The sequence below is a fragment of the Sander lucioperca genome, chromosome 13 (assembly GCF_008315115.2).
Source record: "Sander lucioperca isolate FBNREF2018 chromosome 13, SLUC_FBN_1.2, whole genome shotgun sequence".
Lineage (NCBI taxonomy): Eukaryota > Metazoa > Chordata > Actinopteri > Perciformes > Percidae > Sander > Sander lucioperca.
Window position 1 is genome coordinate 34377635 of NC_050185.1, and position 15647 is coordinate 34393281.

The window sequence follows — 15647 nt, forward strand, 5'->3', positions numbered from 1 at the left end:
ATGTTAGCTATCAACATTTTCAACTTGCCAGGCATTCATTAATATTTCCTCATTATGTTAATTGTTATGTAATATATAACCGGGCCCTATTTGCTGTTGCACATTAGCAGTATAACAGTAATTTCGAAATTGCTGTTTCCCAGCTACATAGGAATTTACATGTTTTACTGTTGATAAAACCTGGTTTGTTTGACAACTGAGCTTCCAAAAGACCCAGACAGAAAAAGAAAACTTTCATTAGAGCTCCTAAGGCGCAGAAATCGAACATGCACAGAACAAAATATAGAGTACAAGTGGCTGAAATATGCAGATATGAATAAGCAACAGGGTTAAAGCTAAGTGCTCCTCCTCAGGAGGCAGAACAAGCAGTTTGGTTGTTTAAACAGAAGACAAACTATATTGTTAGCGTTGCCAACAACAACGATCATAGCTGAAGAGAAAAGAGTGCCACCTCTCAACATAGATTCCAAGAAAAGAGACAGCGCAGCATCGCCCACACAGTCCTGAATAAAAGAAAAAGCAGAGATCTCTGGGAGATTACCACATTAAACTCACCACAGACAAGAACACTGAGTCTACAGGCATCTTTCACATCATTTAATCACATATATACTTAACATATTAATTTGGCATTTGAGGATTAGTTTAGTAAATTACAGTGGAGACTATTGATTTCTATGATGGAGTGCTTTGGGTTTTAGCACACCCGTTCTGGGAATGAGTCACAGCATAATACTTCTCAGACTGAGACAAACAGAGATTACTGGGTTTAACTACTGCCACACAGGTAGACACTCTGTCAAACACACACACACACACACACACACACACACACACACACACACAGGAGCCAAAACTTTTACATACACATAATTAAACACCAAAGTACCAACGGCATGAAAACGAATCCAGTACTGTTAAAATCAATTTAAAAATAAAAATAAAGAAATCTGCTGCTCTATTGATAAAAATGTAAGGTGATGTTTAAATTTAATTCAGCCTGTTAAAAGAGCCTTTGTATCACATCCAAACATGCATCACTGAAAATTGTAGCTTTGGCTTTTATTGTCATGAAAAGCATTTTGCAACAGTGTGGTTTTCATAAGCGTCTGCAGCTTAAGCAAGAGGTGTATATTTCAAAATATGCATTTCTAAGCCATTGGAGTCTGTTGAATTGTTTCTAAGTTGTTACATTCAATATAGACTGAACAATGTACCTTAAGCTAACATAGATGTGATACACTTTGTGATTTTCTTCCCACATAGGGCTCAGACCACCCTGCCATATTTGAGTACAGGCTGCCTTGAAACAAGAGATATGTGGATTATTTGAAATGTGAATCTGTGTGCAATAAAAAAGAAAACTGAAAACAGAAAAAAATACAATAAAAATGTGTCCTTGAGTTCTTTTTTTGGCAGAGCAACATGTGTTGAGATTCCTAACAAACCTCTGTAAAAACCTTACGACATATTAGAATGCACATTTAATCCATTCTTTACCTTGTTGAGTAATGTCTTGCAAATACATTCTTCATTTGAAGGCAGCACTACATCCCAGAGTTTTCTCCTGTTATTGGACAGGTGGGGTCACCCTGCCTTACCAACAAGACTTTTATTAGTCTGGGTTTAAAAAGAGTGTTGGTGTCCTCAGATTATCTCAGTGTTGTTTCAGAGCCTTTGCTGCACCAGCGACAATATGAAACAATGACTCACTATACAATAGTTGGCATGAAAATGTCTAAAATTAAATACACTGATAAATGATATAAAATATTGTCGGGAGCTTGAATTGTATCAGTTGTCAAACCTTACTATTCAAAACAATAAAAAAATGAAAAACAAATTGAATTTACTTTATTTAATTAATTAATTAATTACATTAAGGTTAGGCTTAATTAAATTATTATTAGTAGTATATGATTCAATTACATGTAAGTACATTTAAGTCAATTCAACTTTATTGTCATTATACTTCCAAGACAGTGCATCCTGCTTAAAACTGATTCAATATGAACTGTAAAAGTTACATGCAAAATTTGAGTGGTTATATAAACTGTAAACATACAAGCACAACCAGATAATCATAGTGCAAAGGAATATCTTTCAATGTTAATTCATGTGTATATTCCTGAAACATACATATTTATGTATGATTCCAATGTATGTAAGCTACTACACCTTACCCAGTTTAATTGTTATTTATTATATATTGTGTCAGTAAAAAATATATTGTTACTACTATCCTTAATTGTGTTATTTTTACAGTGTTAACACAGGTTTCAAATTATTTACTAGTAGAGCTTGAAGGTTCGTTCTTGACCATGGATTTTTTTTTTTTTTTTTTTTAAAAGCCTACTTGTTGTTTCCAGAGCTTTCAACCACATTTTGTGGCCTTCGTTGTCATAAAGATGGATTTGAATAGTTGAATTTACCTACAAACCATTCTGCCTAATGTGTTTGCATGGCACTGTATACTGTCCGCTACAGTAAGTCAATGGTGAGGCTCCACAATAAATGCGCTCTTTAGAGTGACAGTGGTCAAATTACAACACACACATAGCCTAACATATACTGTATAGACAGACACAAAGAAACACACACACACCCTTATACACATACACACAAACACACCCCTCAACCTAAACCCAATTCCGCAGCCATCTACTGAGTACATTGTCTGCTGCTCCCAAAAACGAATTAGTCACATGTTTGCATTTGTACACAAACCCGCCCAGCAACAAACACAACAGGAACTCTGTGTTATACACGCATGTGCACACACATACATAAACACACTCGCGTATATAGCGCACATGTGCATAACTAACACGCACAGAAACGTGAGGATGTTTAAACAAACTCCAAACACCAATATGAACACGAAAACACACACACACACACACCACTGGTGGTCCTGCTTGGAGAAGAGCTAAAGCTCTGTGTCTTTTGTCTCTCGTGGGAGGCCCAGACAAAAGCAACAACCTGACAGGTAAACAAGCCATCATGTTTGGGCAGACCGACCTGAGAAAGGCTCTCACCTTCTCAGCCTCACCCTACCCTCCTCCCACCTCTCTCCCACCGTCACCGGCTCCAGTCTGCGGCTTTTCTTCCCCAACTTTTTGAGCCATGTCTCCTAGTCTCTGTCTCGTCTCCAATCTTTACACTCGTCGTTTAACTTTGCTTTATCAACCTGAACAGCAACGTTGAGCCCTCGTATGAAATCAGAGCTGGGATGCAAATTAGAGGCCTGACAGGTGGTATAACAGATACTGTGTGGCAGCCATATTGGAGGATCATAGCTCCACAGCAACAACTGATTATATGTATGGAAATACAACTTGTAAATATAATTCCACAAACATGACTTAATATGTAAAAACCGGTGCTCACGATATTAGCTAGCTAAAAGTGACCGTCTTGTAGCCCGCACCTGTAGGCCCTGCACGCTGCCGTCACGCTAGAAGTTTGGAAAGCTCCACCTATTTTGATCTGTCCTCTGCAACTTACAACATGTTTAGTAATACTCTGCATTGACTCCAAATTCTCACAATATTTGTGTCAGTAAATGACACAACGCTGCTCTATGTGGAGAGACTAGGCAAGACAAGATGGTTTCTTTCACACACACACACACACACACACACACACACACACACGCACACACGGTCCCAAAATATTTACCTGTATAAATGAAATTTACAGCTACATTATAACTTGTTTTTAATCTGAAACAGTAATTGTTCCACTGGTGCTCATGCATTTAACTTGCATGTTGTACACCTCAAGGCTTGATTCTAGGTGCTCAACAAGATATCAATGATGCAATGGCTCTAATACCATGTTCATTGTGCTACTACACACCACAGCAAAGAAATGTACCAACACGCTGCAATAAAACAGAAAATAAAGACGTGTTTAAAAAGATGGAAAAAAGAGCAAAAGATGTGATGATCTGGCCAGGCTGACTTGCTACACAGCTAGTATTAGTGCATGACGTCATAGTAACGTCATTGTTTATTTTTGGTTGGTAAAAGAGGGTAATAAATGTCAGATAACTTAATGACCCTTTTAAAATCAGGGTATATTTGGTACAAAGAATGCTCTAATGCACCATAATGCAGCTCCAGACCACAGAGCATTTAAATGCTGTTTCAGAGGTTTTTCTACCTAAGGATAACATTTCCACTGCAATGCTGAATATGTGGAATTTTTTTTCTAGCAGCTTCAGTCCAGAAATAGCAACATTACGTTTCCATATTGGTCAAATCTTTGTTATTCTTATTAAAATGGGTGATTGGGAAACTGAATGTTTGTCAGTTTTGGCATGGAAACCATTATCCTGGTTAACAAATATTAGTCAAACCCAAATCATCAGAGCATTAGGCCAATGACATTTGGTTTGATGTGTGTATAATTCTGCCTCACACGCAGCTATCTTAAGTGCACAGAGATGCACACACAGACTGAAGCAGCAAATCCCTGCCAACTCCAGCCTTTCCAAACAATTCAAAACATTTGGGAATTAAGTCTCGTAAGACAAGAGTCTAACAAAAGCCACCCGCACCTGCTTTATCACTGGAGTGTATTTCTAGTGTTCCCCTCCAACTAAACATTGGGAACCAGTTTGTTCATTCTGCACAGCAGATGTCAAGATGGGGGAAGATCACGGCCACAGGGACAGAGAAGGAGGGAGGGAGCGATGCGACCCAAAAACAGACAAGGAAGAACAAATGAGGTGAGAAAAGAAAAGAGCAGTTGGATAGAGAGACCAGTAGAAAGATTATTTGATCAGGGATGTAGTAGAGCGTCACCAGTTACAGTAATATTGTTTACCCAATTTGTATGTGTAATATTAGAGCTTAAAGGCCCTTTTATTTGTGCAAGGTTTTCTACTTCTACTTCTATTATGACACTTTATAGCATTTATCATTGTACGGTCACAAAAAGTCCTGCAAATTAAATTACAAAATGCATTGTTTGTCCGTGCCCATAGAACGACACATGGACATATTGGCGGGACGACCATTTGTCAGGGTTGAAAAATCATGGTTAAGGTTTGGTTAGGTTGAAGCACAAAAACAACTTGGTTAGGCTTAGGGAATGATCATCGTTTGGATTAAAATTGAATTGAATGAAAGTAATTTGTTAAGGGAGCTATGGTTACAACATTAAACATGTGGTTAAGGTTAGGTTAAGGAAATATGCCATATAATTTAAATTATAAAACAGATTTATTTTTCCCACAGTGATTGTTGCGGTTTTGGTAGACATTCCTCCACAGCGCTGTGGAGGAGGGTCCTGCATTGCAGTGGAAATGTTATCCTTAGGTAGAGGGTGCTGCTGCAAAATAGCCTCAGGAAGGAACTTGTTTTGGTGGAACGTGTACGTTCAAAAGTTGTTTTAGTCGTGCAACAGAAAACTCAGATTGGACAGATAATCTAGCTAGCTGTCTGGATTTACCGTGAAGAGATCTGATACAAGGTTAACCATAGTCCTCATAAATCGACCGGAGTTTAAAATGCCAACACAAAGGAAGCCCAAGGCAACGGATATCCGGCCTAAATGAATGAAATCCAGCGGAATTTCAGTCGGCAACGGAGCAATCCCGGAAGTGCAACGTCAAGGATATAAACTAGGAAGACACAGACTAACAATGTCATCCTGTAGACGGGGGTGTTATATTGTTGTACAGGACAGTCGCTTCATTTGAAGGGCTCGTTGAAAAAACAACTCCTGATTACCTGAGAGATCTGGTTAAGTTGTAGTCAGCAAGCTGAGATGAATTTATAGTACATTAAGCTCTACTGTTGTAAAGAAGAAGGTTGTGAGGGGGAAAACAGCGTGAATAAATACTTTCCTGTAAGCATAATAGATTTGCTACTACAGTATTAGGACAGTGATTGTGCTTTGGATATTGGCATTCTTTTTACTGAAAACTACATTATCAGATAAGACAGAAGAGGAGCAGTAAAGACAGAACAGTCTGATGCTGCGTTACACGAGAAGCCATGTGAAGCCGTTTGCGTGCTCTGCTGTGGGAAAACACTCTTTCCTGACTGAGGATAACCAGAGTCGCAGCAGTTCCTCCTCCCTAACTCCTCTTTAACCTGGCCAGCTCGGTCATGCTACTGTGTGTGTGTGTGTGTGTGTGTGTGTGTGTGTGTGTGTGTGTGTGTGTGTGTGTGTGTGTTAATCCATACCTGTGTCTGCGTGTCTGGCTCAGTACTCAGCATGGGAAAGAATGAAGATGAGAAAATACAGAGGAGGAAACAAGTTGCTCCCTCTAGGTCTAAAATTTATAGAAGCTTCTCATGAATAACATTTGGACTTAAGAATGAATCTTAGCCACAGCTGATGTGCATTGAAAAATATGATCTTGGTGCCAAAATTGTTATAATTCTGATATGTTGTGGGGCTTCAAAAACAACTCATTTCAAAATTTAAAACGGCATCTAGTGTGTAAAAAGATGTTATCATCCATTTTTGGTGTTCATTCTTTTTCAAAAATAAGCATCTAGCAGAAACCCAGCCATAGATTAACATTCTTTGTAGACTATTTTGGAAATCATAGTTATCAGGATAGTCCTAAATCTTCATTGACACTTTATTCCTCTTACTCTCTACATAAGGATGCAGTGCTTATATTAAAACACTAAACAAAGGGAGATGCCTAACTCATATCCCTTTTACAGAAGTTCAGTATATAAGAGATTTTAATGAACTTGAAAAGGTTTTTATATTCTCCATAAGTATGTTGCCGTTTTGAAGAGAAGTCTTCAGAAGAAGCTCCAGGCCTCTGAGCACTTTTATTGGCCTTGCTAATGACACAGTGTTTGTGCGATTTTTATCAGAAGCCAGAATGTGAGAGGGAGCTAAAGTGCTCCTTGCTAAAGACTCTCATGTACAGCTTTAGAACAGCTCACCGTTTTATCTGACAATCAAGATAAAACTGCCAGGGTGAGTTCACTGCTCCAGCTTTTCCAACTCTCCATTCCCATACCTGGATCATGTAGAATTCCCACAGATGGGCAGTAAATTGTCCAGCGGGGTGACGTTGTCCTCTCCCTCCTGAATACCTTCGACGCTGAGAAAAAGAGACAAGAGAGGAGGCATGTTGAGTTTCACCTACGTGTCCTTTCTTAAAAACACATACATCACTTTTTTTTAAGGGAGGATGTGAGCCTGAGGTGGAGCAGTGTGTGTGTGTGTGTGTGTGTGTGTGTGTGTGTGTGTGTGTGTGTGTGTGTGTGTGTGTGTGTGTGTGTGTGTGTGCGAATGCGTTCAGTCCATGACTTTCTTAGGTCCAACAATTTCCCAGAACAAGTGAATAGAGAGTGCTGTGCTTTGTGAGAAATAAAATAAGTGGTTGACCTTTTGTTGATGGACAAACAAGGCTGAGGTTCCTGAGCAAATATGTAGAGGAGGCTCATTCAAACTTGGTCGTTTCTCTTGATCAATATATGACACTTATTGCCGCAGAGAAGTTCAAACCTTGCCAAAAATATGTCACCTCCATTGGCAAACAACCAGAATGCTGTTTTGATGTTTAAACCCCAAATTAAATCCACAGGTGGTTTTATAAAGCGATGCTGTGGTCAATTCAGGATGTGTTGTCAGCTCTCTGCAAGCTGAGGTGTAAGTCTGCATTCATTTTTGGACATAAGGCCCACATTTGAGTCCATAAAAGTCAGTTTAACCTAACAACCAATGTTTCAGGTTTTCTCATCTTCATAACTCAAGTAATAATGCCACAAACCTGTAGAACGTGAGACTTCTAACAAGAAGCACATTGGACTTTTAAGTACAAACATTTTGTCTATTAATCACAAACAGCAACAACCCTATAAGGCCCCCCATCAAAGTCCCCACAGTTAAAGAGTTCAGCATTTTAGGAAATATGCTAATTCGCTGTGATGACAAGACTCCAGGAAATCACTGCACCTGGCTAAGAAATAATCCAGCACATAACCCCTCAACGTTTTTACACTTTAGGTTATGTACGAGTTTTCTTATATGAGCTTTGCTTTCCATTGTTGACCAAGGTAGGTCAACTTGCTAGTAATTTAGCTAGAAGGCTTTCTAGCTTCAAGTACTTCCTATTTTGCAACAACTGATGGAATCTCACTTTGTCACTTTCTGGTGTGACTGTTAGAGGAAGTAGGGGATAATATGAAGAGCAAAAGCAGACCAATCACATTTTTTCCAGTATTTGCATAGCTTGAATAACCATTTCTGAAAAGGTGGATCACAGTTACTCACTGTACCTGCAGAGTTACCACAGGCACCCGGGGAACAGGTACCATAATAATTCAATTCATAATCAGCATAGAGCCTGCCGCACAGCCTAGTCAGACCTCAGAGCTGCAGTGTTACATTCGTGTAAGTGCATGTGCTTTGAAGACATACAGCTGTGTGTGTGTGTGTGTGTGTGTGTGTGTGTGTGTGTGTGTGTGTGTGTGTGTGTGTGTGTGTGTGTGTACACATGTACATGGGAGTATGTTTATAACTGTTTACACTCTCTGGGTTCAAGCCTTTGCTCAGCCTGGTTCCACTGGGCAGGCAGGTACACACTGACAGGCAGGGAGGCTGTGGCAGCTTCTTAATCATTTCTCCCTCCTTTTTGTTTCTCTTTTGACAGTCCTTCGCTCTTGTGTGACGGCCCACATCGCCGCCCCGGCCTGCTTACCTTTTCAGGGCTCCTGAAGCGAGACTACTAATGCACTTGCTGCTCTCCTTGCAGCCTCGCCGCCTCACCCTGAGCTCCAAACTCCCGTGACAGCCCAGGACGCTCACTTTGTCTCCCGTGTTTGTCCAAAAATTGTTTCAATATGTATTTTTGGGAACGGTAATGTTTGCATAATAAATCTTTGTGTCAGGGGAATACAAAGAGAGCTATAGGTCGAAACCTGGGTGGGTTCTCTCTCTCTCTCTCTCTCTCTCTTCCTCTCTCTCGTCTCTCTCTCGTCTCTCTCTCTCGTTGTTTTTCCAGCCGGCTGTCAGTAGGTTTATATAGACATGTATCAGGCCCAGTGCAGAGACTGGAGCTGCCTTCCCCAGAGTAACCTCTGGCAGTTCTCATGCCCTATGTTTTGCTACCTTTACATGCCCAGTTGGAACAAAGTGCTGAGAATCTGCAGAGATATACAACATGCTACACAGAGCAGCCACATGCTGTAAACATGTTGTTGTTAAAGACATTTCTAACATGATCCAACACCTTACCTTAGCGGTGGCAATTATCAAGCTATGTGTGGAGTAAGCTTCAGGCTCTTGTTCTTTATGCTAAACACAACTTATCTAGAAATCACTCCCCAAGTACAATTTCATTACATTTAAACTGATCTCTTATCATGGGAACCCTTTACAAAAGGCCAAAAGGGTTTTTACAGACACTCTGGGCAGCTCTGGTGAAGTTGAGTCTAGACATGCTACCTTCTATTAGCCCAAAAATGAGGAAGTGGAGCAGCAACAATCAACGGGCCAGAGAAACAGAGATTTTAGCCAGAGAAGTACAAGATCCTCACTAGCAGCAATAGTCAAAAAGTCACTCTGACCTCCAGCACCAATATAAACAAAAGTCAATTTTACTGAAATAAGCTTAAACAAATGTTAATTTGAGCTTCTTTCTTTTTGAAAAAAAAAACTGGACAAATGGACATTTGATGCTACATAAAAGCATTCTCATTTTAATGAGAATCAACAAAAACTTTGCATCAAGTGTTCAAAAGGAATAACCAACAAGTCCTCCAATGTAGATGACAAAACAGGTTGTTTGTAATTGCTTTTAAAAAAAGAATCTGGTGCCCATATTGGCAGCATGACAGTTTGTCAGTGTCTTACAAAACTGTCACAAAAAAACATTACAAAATAATTATATATATTTTTATTTTTTATATATTATATTTTTTTGTGCTGCGCTAAGTCGTCCTTGACAGGAAAATGTAAAAATGGGTCAAGTGCTAAGGTTGAGTTTATTCATCCATAAAATCATAAAAAATTGGAGTATCTGTAAAAAAAGATTTTGTTGAATGTGTGGACAATATAAGTTTAACCGGTCAAAAGATAATAAATATTGGGTAATTAAACAATACCCATATATTTTACCGTTTGTATTGCTTAAAGATCATTTAAATCACCCAAATGTAAAGAACTGCAGCCTAGTTGAGCCATTTTGCTACAGTCAACAGTTTCTTGTAATCAGAGCAGCCACATGACCTTGTGGTTTTTATTGTCCCTCGCTGGTGACAGAAGCAGACTGAGAGGGGAAGAAGGGGGGCCGACAGTTTTTTCTTGATGAGCCAGAGGCTGGGTTGAAAGCGGGGAAGCAGGGAAGGAGAGAGTATAGTGATCTTAGTGGGCCGGCACAGGGCAACGCTATCCCAAACACAGCAGAGTGCTATAAGCCTCCGCCATAAATCTCCGAGCTCGCCGAGCCACAGCCAAGCTTGTTCAGTGCTGTGTGCCGCTCCAGAGGCCAGAATCCAGATGTTGGAATGAGACAGTAAATAACTTATTCAAAACTGAAGAACCAAAGAGAATATAGGGGGACAGGGGTATTTTCCCCCATGCAACCAATATTGAAATCTAATTATTAATGAGGTTGTGTTGAATACAAACTCCCTCAGTGAGTGGAATCAGTACTTTAATCCCAATTGGGACAACACAGATATAATAGCAGCATGCACTCCATGCAGCTTAAGGTGTTTCTGAATACAAAACAGGCCCGTTCCTCTGGATTAGTTTTTATCATTTATAGATGCAGGTGGATTGAAGGGATAAACAGATATGGAAACCTCATTGTGGAATAAATATCCACGGCTTAAAATGTTATTGTGCTGAGCATAGTGATGGTTTATTGTTTAAGACCTCTGCCTCTGGACATGAACTCCTGCTGGCCTGCTGGGACTGAATCCTGGAGGAGCTATTTGTATTATGTGTCCCTGCCGCTGTTGTATCTTTCACAGCTTTTAGTTGGCCTGACACAAAACATGAAAAAGGGAGCGGGCTACTCCGATTCACATTTTAATGTTAAAGATCTTGAATTTTCATTCTGTGCCACAGAGGAGGCAGAGTATTGGGGGGATTTACAGCTACTGTAGTAAAGATTTTTATATGAAGACACATATGTACACTCGTCCCACCTTGTCTTGGGTCTATTGAACAACAGATTCACTTTATCTGCCCAAAATAATCTTCTGGTGTCAGGTTTGATCAGTTGAAGGAAATTAAGTCACAGGAAGTGGAAAATTGAGTGCTTGTCTCAATGTTAGATCTTTGGCTCTTTACTTTGGTTCTAAACTGATGTCAGACTCACTGGGTTAATGAACACGAAAGCGCTCATCTCTTGAACACTTTATTTCCCATTAAATGCCCACAGGGGTTTTGTTAAAGGTCAACTATTATATGGCATTTTCAGGTTAATACTTGTATTTTGTGTTTGTACTAGAACATGTTTACATGCTTTAATGTTCAAAAAACACTATTTTTCTCACACTGCCCATGGCTGCTGCACCTGTATTCACCAAGGGGGTAAGCCTCTCCTCGGACCGCCAACCTCCTATGGCGCCATTTTAATGCTACAAAGCCATCACCTCCCGTTAGCATTCCATTGACTGCCATTCATTTTGACGTCACTTTGACAGTGAATAACTTTACATCTGAAGCGTTTAAAGACTTTATTTGTCCATTGTTTATTTCTAAAGAAACACGACAATGTATAAAAGGCTCCATTACCTTGTACCTCACATTATGGCTCCATAGCAGACGTTTTTATAAAAATAGGCTAACGATTGTGTCATAACCACACGCATAGTAGAGGAATTACCGTATAGTACAGGAGAAGCTCGCAGGCAGTTTCGTCTCACATTAGCTGTTTAAGTGTAATTACTAATGTTAACTAGCATTTTAGTTAGCAATAATTAGCCTGTGCCTATGTTATCTCCTTACATATACCTACGCTCTCCGTCTCTGCAAGATTGGGAATGATTGAGATTTCTCTTGGCACAGCTACCAGAAGACTTACAACTTTCAGACACGTTGCTCACGGCACATTTACGTCGTCTCTCTCAGTTGGAGGCTGCACAGTAACCCTAGCCATCACCAGAAAAGTGCTTCTATTGGCCTTCACTGGTCTCCGCCCAGAGCAACGGGATCTGTTGGTCCACGCTTATATATTGTCTATGTTATTCACCCTCTGTATGAGGTGCTCTGTAGGTGCGCCTGTCTCTTTAAGCCCGTCCCAACAAAGCCCAGTCTGCTCTGATTGGCCAATGTGTTTCCTGGAATCTGTGCTTCACCTACGCTGTTGTTTAACTAGCTAGTAACAGCTGGAGCTACTGCAACGGAGTAGCTAGCTATAAAATCACCAATAAAGGCTGTTAAACCAAATACTACACAAACAGACATGTCCAGTAATGTGACCCGAAATTGGGGAGAAATGACCAACATTGGCCGCCAAGATTGTGGCGTTAGCTACTTAATATTTAGCAGTAGGCTAATGTTAGCTTATGGAGCGAAGCAGTGAAGACTAATGGAATATAGCAGCACTTTCTACAGTCAAAAATCGCAGATAAAGGCTTTTAAACCAAATACTCCATAACCACAAATGTTTCAGGAGTAATGTGACCCGGAATTGAGGAGAATTTAACCACACTGGCAGCCAAGATGGCATTGTTTACTGCCGTAGCATGTAGCTACATGTGACAATTTTAATACCACATTAGCTTAAAAAAACACTTCAGTAGTTCCTGCCTGGAGCAGACGACCAATCATAGAAGTCTGGCTTAGAGTTGCATAATACTTAGCCGAGAGTAGCAAATAACTGTTGAAAGTGGAGAACAGTTGGAAATCCCAACTCAGAAAATACGGAAAAGCATATGTCCCCTTTAAGAAAACAAAACCCACTCAAGAGTATCACATCAAATGGTAATATCCTAGATGCCTTGGGCATATCCGTATTTGGTATCGTTGGGAACTATGGTGTCTCAGCTAGACTTTCAATTTAAGTCTAGAACTCAATTTTGATAAATGGAGCCACCAATGGTTCTGCAGTGTTGAAGAAATTAGTCAAAATGGATACAAATAAAGAGAATCTGTCATAAAACAGTGAATTATTTCAAGATCTATCACAGCAAGTTTGCATTGCTGAGTGCTGGGTTTGAGTCCCAGTCCAGGCAGGGAGTTTGCATGTTTTCCTTGTGTTTGCTCCGGTTTCCTCCCACCATAAAGACATGCATGCTAGATAACTCCTGCCATTGCCCTTAACGCAGCCCACTGCTCCTAATTAGTAAGGATGGGTTAAATGCCGAGGATACATTCATTGTATGTGTAAATTTACTTGGCAAATTAAAGTAATTATCTTCAGATTGTCTTCAGATGACTAAACTTTAACTCCAACCCTGCTGCTTTTTCACACCGACAGTCAATGAGTAAGTGGAGTGAGGTGATGCTTTACTTTGGTGAATCATTTTAAAATGACTAAATTTCGTGTTGAGGTCAGGAGTGTTCAACCACCAAAATCAGCAGCCGTTGAGTGATCATAGTTCAGGATTTATCAGGAAACATTCTTGAAGAGATGTTAAAATCTGGAATGAAAGAAGATGTACTTATTGAGACAGAGAAATGAGAAATTTAGACAAGCTCATTCCAAGTGTGGTGCTAGAGCTGCCCGTTTTTGGTGGTCAGCCATTTAAATGTTCTACCAAAAGGAAATATCACTTTAGCCAGCATTACACTTATGCTCAGATGAAAAACTGGAAGCTGGACGTCCGCTTCTCATCAGCACTAAGCCAAAGAGGCCCACCGAGTTTGGATAAAGTGGAAAAAAGGGATGATGCCTCCTCTTGAAATGATGATCTATGCACCAGACCTGTTTACGTTGGTAATCTCCGAGCCTTGCGCAATCAAAACATTACTAATTTCACTGCCGATTGGAAACTGTGACATCTGCGTTTTCAACACACTTCAAGGGGGACAGCTTCAAAGAAAAAAAAAGAGGCAACAGGGAAGCCTCCATTCCTCATAATAGCCCCAGTGATGAGAGGGTGACTTCATCCTCATCTGCTCACATTCTGAAGTGGATGGATATTCATAGTGGAAACTTTATACAGTAAATATCACGGCTGTCTGTCTAAAAGACTATTGTGTATCTGTCTGGGCAGGCTGGCTGGTTGAGTGTTTGGTTTCTTGTTGACATGCAGGCGGACTCTCCAGCTCTGCTTAGAGTTAGAAAAACAGTTGCAACGTTACAAAGAGGCTTTCCATCCTGTCAAGCCGCGCAGCATCCAACTCACAAAACCCTCCTGATTGATTCTACAGAGTCTGGACGACCTGCGGTTCAAAAGCACTTCTCTGCTCCTCGCTCAACGGAAACAGGCCTTACATACTAATGTCACCTGCTCTGCTTTATTATGATTGTCTTAGATGGGGAGCTCAATGGTTAAATGGGTGAAAAAGATCAAAAGAGACCAGATTAAAACAGCTGATTCTACTATGGACCTTATTCAAAAAAACACGACTCTGCAAGTGTGTGTGATGCTTGTGTGTTAAATGTATCCTAAACACACACACACACACACACACACACACACACAACCTCTTCTTGTGATGGGGTGTGAGCATGTTTTCCCACCTTTCCACCGTGCCTCAGCCCTTCTGTTATTTAGGAATAACTATTTATGCTGCGGGGGTGACCATCAGACATCAGGTCCTGACCACAGACACACACCTCCTCCCCCTTCACACACACTCCAAACGGGCTAAATAATCCCTCCACCTATTGACACAGGAGAGATGAGGCCACAGCCTCACCTTAAGGGCACTACTTAACTTCTCGAGTCACTCGTTGAGTAATCACAGCATTCTCCTACCTGCCTGCCTAATTATACAGTGTGTGTGTGTGTGTGTGTGTGTGTGTGTGTGTGTGTATATATATAAGATTCTTTATGTAGCAATGCAGGCCTCACAGGTAGACAATTGCACAGGCTGATTTTGCATATTATTACTATTTTGTGGATACAGTTGCATGCTAAGGATATGGTTCACTATTGTGGCCTATATTGGGATTCACAAGAACACACTTGTAATGTGGCTCAAGCAGGATGACCTGCATGTTTGAGGTAGGCAGACTTTGAGTTGCAGCAATGGACTAATTGAACATAAGTTGGTCAAATTCAACTGGTTAAAGTTAACTTTTAGGTGCTGCAGGTGGTTTATGGATCTTGTTATTGTCTTATTGTATAATTCCGGCAAATTTATCTCGATTTTGCATTTATTAGACAGAAAAATCAAGCAAAGCTGGTCCTGACTTTCAAGAGTCTAAACTGTCTTGATTTTTCTGCACAGATTCAAGCCAGAGTATTACATCACATAGGCCTATTGGCATGTCCATTTTGATACAGGAGTAAACTGATGTGCTCCTGAAAAAAAAAAAGCTGACATGAGGATAGGTGAGAGAACCTTCAGTATCTCAAAGAGGCACCATGGGAAGGAAGTCTGTCCATGTCCTGGAGGGAGGCCCGCAGCTCCCCTTTAATCCCTCCAGGATCCTTCTCTCAGAGCCAGGCTTTGCTTCGTGCACAGCTCTTGGCCAAGTTAAAAAGGAAAGTGTAAGGGTGGGACAAATTTCACACTTTCTCCCATGTCTCAGG